An 8,706-nucleotide genomic window follows, 5' to 3' on the forward strand; every position below is an offset into this window, starting at 1 on the left:
CAATTTTTATATTTACGTTGTGACTCCACATGATTATGAACCTATAAAGACATATGACTAAGAAAAATATAGTTAGATAAAAATTGGGTTGCCTCCCAACAAGCGCTTCTTTAATGTCAATAGCTTCACAGTGGGCTCTCATGGAGCCTCACAGATGTTCAGAGCATTGTTGAGACTCTCCAATCACTAAACTTAGAGTTTGGATATGGGAGTTCAACACCAAACTTAGAGTTTGGTTGTGGCCTCCCAACACCAAAATTAGAGTTTGACTGTGGGGGCTCTGGTTAACTCTGTTTTGAGAGAAGCTTTTTATGCTTCCTCTTCATGGATGCAGAGAGAGATCCTTGAGTTGTAAACACAAGGTTATCCTCATTCAATTGAAGGATTAATTCTCCTCTGTCCACATCAATCACAGCTCTTGCTGTGGCTAGGAAAGGTCTTCCTAGGATGATGGATTCATCCTCTTCCTTTCCAATATCCAAGACTATGAAATCAGCAGGGATGTAAAGGCCTTCAACCTTTACTAACACGTCCTCTACTTGTCCATAAGCCTATTTTCTTGAATTGTCTGCCATCTCTAATGAGATTTTAGCAGCTTGCACCCCATAGATTCCCAGTTTCTCTATTACAGAGAGGGGCATGAGGTTTATTCCTGAACCAAGGTCACACAGAGCCTTAAAGATCATGGTGCCTATGGTACAAGGTATTATGAACTTTCCAGGATCCTGTCTCTTCTGAGGCAATGTCAGTTGATCCAGATCACTTAGTTCATTGATGAACAAGGGAGGTTCATCTTCCCAAGTTTCAATACCAAATAATTTGGCATTTAGCTTCATGATTGCACCAAGAAACTTGGCAGCTTGCTCTTCAGTAACATCCTCATTCTCTTCAGAAGAGGAATACTCATCAGAGCTCATGAATGGCATAAGGAGGTTCAATGGAATCTCTATGGTCTCTAGATGAGCCTCAGAGTCCTTTGGTTTCTCAGAGGGAAGCTCCTTATTGATCACTGGACGTCCCAGGAGGTCTTCCTCCTTGGGATTCACGTTCTCCTCTCCCTCATTGGGTTCGGCCATGATGCTTATGTCAATGGCCTTGCACTCTCCTTTCGGATTCTCTTCTGTATTGCTTGGGAGAGTACTAGGAGGGATTTCAGTGATCCTTTTACTCAGTTGGCCCACTTGTGCTTCCAAATTTCTAATGGAAGACCTTGTTTCATTCATGAAACTTGCAGTGGCTTTAGATAGATCAGAGACTAAGTTTGCTAAGCTAGATGGATTCTGCATAGTATAGTTTTTCTGTAACTAAGTTTGCTAAGTGATATAATACCCCGGCCTGTCTGCATAGTATAGTTTTTCTGTAATTCAATAATTAAGATGCTTGATTATTCACAACACTACACTTTTCAAACTTGCGTGCACTCAAGATTTCAAAAAAAAAAGGGGCACCACATGATAGTTCTTTGAAAAGAAGGATTGAGGAATTAAACATTTTTGAGGCAAGCAAAAGATTAGGAGAAGTGGTGGTTCTGGTTGTATAATTATGTATTGAGGTTGCATGCTTATGAAAACTTGCATGGGAGTTCATAGGCAGGACATAGAGTTCAAAGAAGTATTGTGGAGATTCTTAAACATTTATTGATCCAAGAAGCAGCAAACAAAAGAAAGAAAACACAAAAATGAAAGAACATGGCCCAAGGCTCTGAGCATCAATTACTAGGCAGAAAAGAAAGAAGAAACAAAAACTCAAAGAGTTGTTATCCTAGTAAATGCTTGTGGTCGAATTGTGTCAAAGAGAGAGGCTTGAGCAAGTAAATCCTTAGGGGTGCTTTAACACCTAATACCTTAAAACCAACTGGTTTAGGAGTATTGATTGAAAGCTTATCTAAAGAGCCGCTTTGAGACATGACACTTAGAGTCAAGGCCAAGACATAGAAATCATAAGCTGCTTCAAGGTGATTACATATAAAGAGATCTCCATGATACGATTTGGATGAAAGTTCTAAGACCTAAGACTTCCAAGATGTAGGGACTAGTAAGCACTGAAGCCCTTGCATGAGCATATAATTTAGAGTTCACCCCACTGTCACTTAATCACTTCACTCACAGGATAGTACATGTAATTCCTCAAATCCATTCTAATTGAAAGAACCCTTGAGCATAATTCTTTTCTTGCTTGGGGACAAGCAAGTTTTAAGTTTGGTGTGGTGATGACAAGTCATCTTAGCCTAGTTTCACTAGCCTTTTTCTTTAATTTTAGTAGGTTTTATGCACTTTCTTGCATTCTAAGTAAGTAATTTGGAATGAAAATGCATGACTTCCTTAAACTAAACAACCACCATGTAATTAATGCTAAATCATGAGGTTTAAGCTAAATTTAATTGAATTTTAATGATTTATAAACCTTGTGAATTTAGTGATACTTTGATTGGTTGTTTTAATTGCTTGTAGGTGAAGAAAGAAGAAAAGAAGAAAAGCGTGGCACAAGAAACGTGCCCAAGGAAGCCACAAGCGTGTCCAAAGGAAGCAAGAAGCGTGTCCAAAGGAAAGAGAAAGCATGTCCAAAGGGAAGAAAAAGCATAGCCACAATGAGGAAGAAGGAAAGCTAAGTTGATAAAATAAACTGAGCTTCACAAGGAATGAAAGGAGAAGGCAAGGTACAAAGCTAAGTTAAAATAGTTAACTGAGCACTAAAGAATGCAAGGAAATGGTACAAAGCTCAGTTAACTTAGTTAACTTTATCGGGGGCTCTCAAGAATTAATTCAAAGCAAAATTCCAAGGAATGAAGCCACCAAGTTTCGAACTCATGACCCAAGGGAAGCAAGGAACGCTCCTTGCAAGGAAAACAAGACGCCACCAAGGAAAGTGATGAGATATTTTGATGAGAAACGAATTTCTACCAAAACACCCAAAACTAACCGGCAAGTGTACCGGGTCGTATCAAGTAATAAAAACTCACGGAAGTGAGGTCGATCCCACAGGGATTGAAGGATTGAGCAATTTTAGTTTAGTGGTTGATTTAGTCAAGCGAATCAAGTGTTGGTTGGGTGATTTGTGATTTGCAGAATGTAAATTGCATGAAATTAAAGAGAGCGGGAAAGTAAATTGCTGAAACTTAAAGGACAAGAAATTAAATGACAGAAACTTAAAGTGCAAGAAATGTAAATTGCAGAATCTTAAAGTGCAAGAAATGTAAATTGCTTGAAAAGTAAAGGGGATTGGGATGAGGATTTGCAGAATTTAAACAAGGGAAAACTAAATTGCATCAAACAGAAGAGGAAAAGGGAGTTGGGATTGAACCGGATCTTATAACAGCAAAGTAAATGAACAATGAAAGCATTAAACAGAGAATTGAAATGAGAATTTAGATCTCAGGACCCAGAGACTAGAAAACCAAGTCTAGATCTCAATGCCTTCCTAGATCCCACAAGAACAATAGCAAGGAAATTGTAAATTGCAAAGAAAAGAGATGAAGATCAAGTAACAGAAACAGAAATGCTAATTCAATTAACAGTAAAGGAAACAGAGAGATCCAAGATTGAGATTGAAACAGAATTTCTTCAATTCTCCAATCCAAGATCCAAGACAAAAGTCAAATGAAATTGAAAGCAATGAAAGCAAGAAATTAAAGTTCACTCAAGTTCAAAAGCTCTTCGAAAACTATTATGAAAATTCTAAAAGGAAAGCTCTAAAAGAAAACTCTCCCCCAAAAAGCTCTCTAAACAAATTGAATTCTATCCTATTTATACACTTTCCAAAATGATCTTCAAGCCTTGAGTTGGGCCTTTGTTCTTGGTGGAATTGGGTTGAAAGAGGCCTTGGTTGATTGCTCTTGAAGATTGAAGAAGAACCGAAGTGAACCAATTGAACCGGAAATGGAGTTAGCCAACGTTGGTCTTCAACGTTAGGGTCAAAGTTAGGGGTCTAACTTTGACCCTAACTTTTCATATCAGCAAACCACATTCTTCTGGTTTAGACGTTGGCGCCAACGTTAGGGGTCTAACTTTGACCCTAACGTTGGCCTTGCTTGGTGTGATTGGTGCCAACGTTAGCCTCCACGTTAGGGGGCTAACGTTGGCGCAAACGTTGCCTACTCCCCCATTGTGATTTAAGTGCCAACGTTAGCCTCCAAGTTAGGGGGCTAACGTTGGCGCAAACGTTGGTAGCCCAGGGAGAAACTCTCAAGTTCCAACGTTAGCCTCCAAGTTAGGGGGCTAACGTTGGAGCTAACGTTGGCTACTTCCAAAGAGTGATTCATATGCCCAACGTTAGCCTCCAAGTTAGGGGGCTAACGTTGGGGCTAACTTCATGCAACCCGGTTCAATTTTCACTTATTCCATTGTCCTCTCTTCACTCCTAGCCATTCCTCTTTGCTTCAACCTTTCTCCAAGCCTTCTTCACCTATCATTGATCAACCAAACTAATCAAAGTTTTGCTCAAAATCATGAGGTATTCAATCTTCCACAATATGCAACAAATATAGTTCAAAACCTCATGAAATGGCATGAATTCACATATGGTTGGTTCAATCAAGGGAAACATGAAAATCTACTCAATTAGCTTGCTTGTAGCTTAAGAAAGTGCATAATTCTAATGAAAACAAAAGAAAAAGACTAGCTAAAATGGGCTAGGATGACTTGTCATCACAACACCAAACTTAAAGCTTGCTTGTCCCCAAGCAAGAAATAGATTTATGCTCCAAGGTTCTTTCAATTAAGATGGATTGAGGAACACTTGTAAAGTGCAGTGAGTGAAGTGATCAAGTATCAGTGGGATAAATTCTAAATCATATGCTCATGCAAGGGCTTCAGTGCTCACTAGTCCTTACATATTGGGAGTCGTAGGTCTTAGGATTTTCATCCAAATGGTGTCATGGAGATCTCTTTATATGTAGTCACCTTGAAGCAGCTTATAGTTTATGTGCTTTGGCCTCGACTCTAAGTATCATGTCTCAAGGCGGCTCTTTAGATAAGCTTTCAATCAATACTCCTAAACCAGTTGGTTTTAAGGTATTAGGTGTTGAAGCACCCCTGAGGATTTACTTGCTCAAGCCTCTTTCCTTGACACACTTCAACCACAAGCATTTACTAGGATAATAACTCTTTGAGTTTTTGTTTCTTTCTTTCTTTTTCTGCCTAGTAATTGATGCTCAGAGCCTTGGGCCATATTTCTTTTGTTTTTGTATTTTCTTTTCTTTCTTTTTTTTTTTTTTTTTGTTTGCTGCTTCTTGGATCAATAAATTTTTGAGAATCTCCACAAAACTTCTTTGAACTTCATGTCCCGCCTATGAGCTCCCATGCAAGTTTTCACAAGCATGCAACCTCAATACAAAATCATATAACCAGAACCACCACTTTTCCTAATCTTTTGCTTGCCTCAAAATTGTTTAATTCCTCAATCTTTCTTTTCAAAGAACTTTCATGTGATGCATTTCTTGAAACTGGAGTGCAAACAAGTTTTGAAGATAAGAATGTTGTGAATGATCAGACACCTTGCTTATTGAATTATAAAGAAAGACTATGCTATGCAGGCAGGGGAAAATAAAAAAAAAGAGAAACTATGCTATGCAGATAGGCAGGGCAGATCAGAATACAATTCAACTTTCAATTACAGCAATATTTGATGCAAAACAATGACTTAACAATACAACCTGTTGAAGTTTACTTGCTTTCCTTCTTCTCATCATCATCATTGCTGTCTTCTAGATTCATCTTTTGTTTCTTTGGTTGATGATGCTTTAATCCTTCCAACAGCTTGTATGGACCTCTGCAATGATATTGAAAGTTGCTTGTTCCCCAAGCACTTGGAAATAATGGTTAATCTGCATGATTTATTTGTGGGCTTTTTGAACTTACTTTGGTGTGGGAACACCAAACTTAGTACCTTGCCAATGCATCGGATTAACCATGTGTGATAATTTCTTTTTTTTTTTTTCTTTTTCAAAAGTAAAAGAACTGGAAACTAAGAAAAACAGTAAAATGGCTAACTAGTTCATCCAGTATGCTTGAAGCCTACATTATGCAAGAAGTGAGAATGTGTTTTATAATGGGATTTTGGTGAAACACTAAACTTAAAATCCTGCATTCTCCTTTAGATTGTTTTGGTGTGCAACACCAAAATTAGCTTCTTGCATTATAGATAAAACTAATTAACCTTTTTATTAAAATAGTTATGAACAGAAAACTACCTCGGGTTGGGTTGCCTCCCAACAAGCGCTCTTTTATTGTCACTAGCTTGACATCCTTCATCCTCTGATCATGGAAGTTGAGGTCTCTGTTGCCTTTGGTTTCCTCCTCTTATCGTAGGCTTTTCCTTGTTTTCCATAACTGCTTTCCCTTTCAACTCAGCAGCTTTTTCATTGTTCTTTGAGTCATCTTCATTGGCTCTTAGGGATATATTTCCCTCTCTCTCACCCAGTTTAGCAGGGTTTTGAACCATTTGTTCCATGTACCTTTCAATTCTCTTGAGATATGCCTCCTGGTTTTTCCTTATGTCCTCCTGTTCTATTAATGTCATTTCTTGAATTTTCATAAGCCTTTCCATCATCATTTCTAGAACATAGAGTTTTTGGAAGTTCAGGACTGGTTGTGACTGTGTTAATTGTGGTGATTGATGGAAGTCATTTTGGGCAGGTGGTGGGGTAGGATAAGATTGGAGGTGTGTATATTGGGGTGGTGTGTAGTGATTTTTGTTGGTATGGTGATGTTTTTGCAGGTTTGGGAAGTTGGGGTTATTATAGTTGAAGTCCCTTTGTTCCTGATACTGAGATTCCCTCATTCTTAAATAAGAATGTGGTTTCCATGGTGGAAATTGTGTATTCACTGTGGCTGAATGTAGAGAATCAATTTGTCTGGCTATTGATTCCAATTGCTGCTGTGTTTGCTGGTGTAGCTGCTTGTTTTGATCCATGATTGCTCTCACTCCTTCAAGATTCATTACTCCCTTTTCTGAAATTGCATTCCGTGGCGTCTCAAATGAGTGTTGGTTATTGGCTCTTTTGTTACTGAACTCTGCAGTTCCTTGGATGGTTGCTGTTGCCTTGAGTAGGCCATCTGAGAAGTAATCTACTGCTTTTCTTGTTTCGGAGGTTAATCCTTCATAGAATGCTCGAAAATCTACCTTGTCATTTGATTTCTTGTATCTCTCCCATGCTTTGAACAGTGGTTCTTCCTCTCTTTGTATGAATGGATGTACTCCTTCTTTCATCTTGATGTTTTGTTGGGGTGAGGAAAATTTGGCTAGAAACTTGGCAACCAATTCATCCCAACTAGTTATACTTCCTTGAGGAAAGGTTTCAAGCCATTGTGCCGCTTCATCCTTCAGTGAGAAGGGAAATAACATGAGCTTAATGGTATCATGGTCTACACCATTGAGATTGACAGCCCCACATGTTTTCAGAAAAATGGATAGGTGCTGTTTAGAGTCCTCCAAGGGATTTCCACCATAGGAACAATTGTTCTCTATTAGTGTAATGAGTTGTGGCTTCATGTTGTGATGTTCTTCTTTCTCAGAAACTTCTTCTCCCCTGTGACATATAAATCAATCAATAGAAAACACAGTGATTCTCTTGAAAATTGGACGTAGCCGGTTGAGACAAAACTTCAAACAGTTAGTAGGTTAGTCAAAAATTAAAGAAAAAGTGCTTGATCTAGATCACCACCTCACTTAATCATTGTCAATCTAATCAATCCCCGGCAACGGCGCCAAAAACTTGATGAGATATTTTGATGAGAAACGAATTTCTACCAAAACACCCAAAACTAACCGGCAAGTGTACCGGGTCGTATCAAGTAATAAAAACTCACGGAAGTGAGGTCGATCCCACAGGGATTGAAGGATTGAGCAATTTTAGTTTAGTGGTTGATTTAGTCAAGCGAATCAAGTGTTGGTTGGGTGATTTGTGATTTGCAGAATGTAAATTGCATGAAATTAAAGAGAGCGGGAAAGTAAATTGCTGAAACTTAAAGGACAAGAAATTAAATGACAGAAACTTAAAGTGCAAGAAATGTAAATTGCAGAATCTTAAAGTGCAAGAAATGTAAATTGCTTGAAAAGTAAAGGGGATTGGGATGAGGATTTGCAGAATTTAAACAAGGGAAAACTAAATTGCATCAAACAGAAGAGGAAAAGGGAGTTGGGATTGAACCGGATCTTATAACAGCAAAGTAAATGAACAATGAAAGCATTAAACAGAGAATTGAAATGAGAATTTAGATCTCAGGACCCAGAGACTAGAAAACCAAGTCTAGATCTCAATGCCTTCCTAGATCCCACAAGAACAATAGCAAGGAAATTGTAAATTGCAAAGAAAAGAGATGAAGATCAAGTAACAGAAACAGAAATGCTAATTCAATTAACAGTAAAGGAAACAGAGAGATCCAAGATTGAGATTGAAACAGAATTTCTTCAATTCTCCAATCCAAGATCCAAGACAAAAGTCAAATGAAATTGAAAGCAATGAAAGCAAGAAATTAAAGTTCACTCAAGTTCAAAAGCTCTTCGAAAACTATTATGAAAATTCTAAAAGGAAAGCTCTAAAAGAAAACTCTCCCCCAAAAAGCTCTCTAAACAAATTGAATTCTATCCTATTTATACACTTTCCAAAATGATCTTCAAGCCTTGAGTTGGGCCTTTGTTCTTGGTGGAATTGGGTTGAAAGAGGCCTTGGTTGATTGCTCTTGAAGATTGAAGAAGAACCGAAGTGAA

Source organism: Arachis hypogaea, chromosome 15, assembly GCF_003086295.3.
Source record: "Arachis hypogaea cultivar Tifrunner chromosome 15, arahy.Tifrunner.gnm2.J5K5, whole genome shotgun sequence".
NCBI classification, from domain to species: Eukaryota; Viridiplantae; Streptophyta; class Magnoliopsida; order Fabales; family Fabaceae; genus Arachis; species Arachis hypogaea.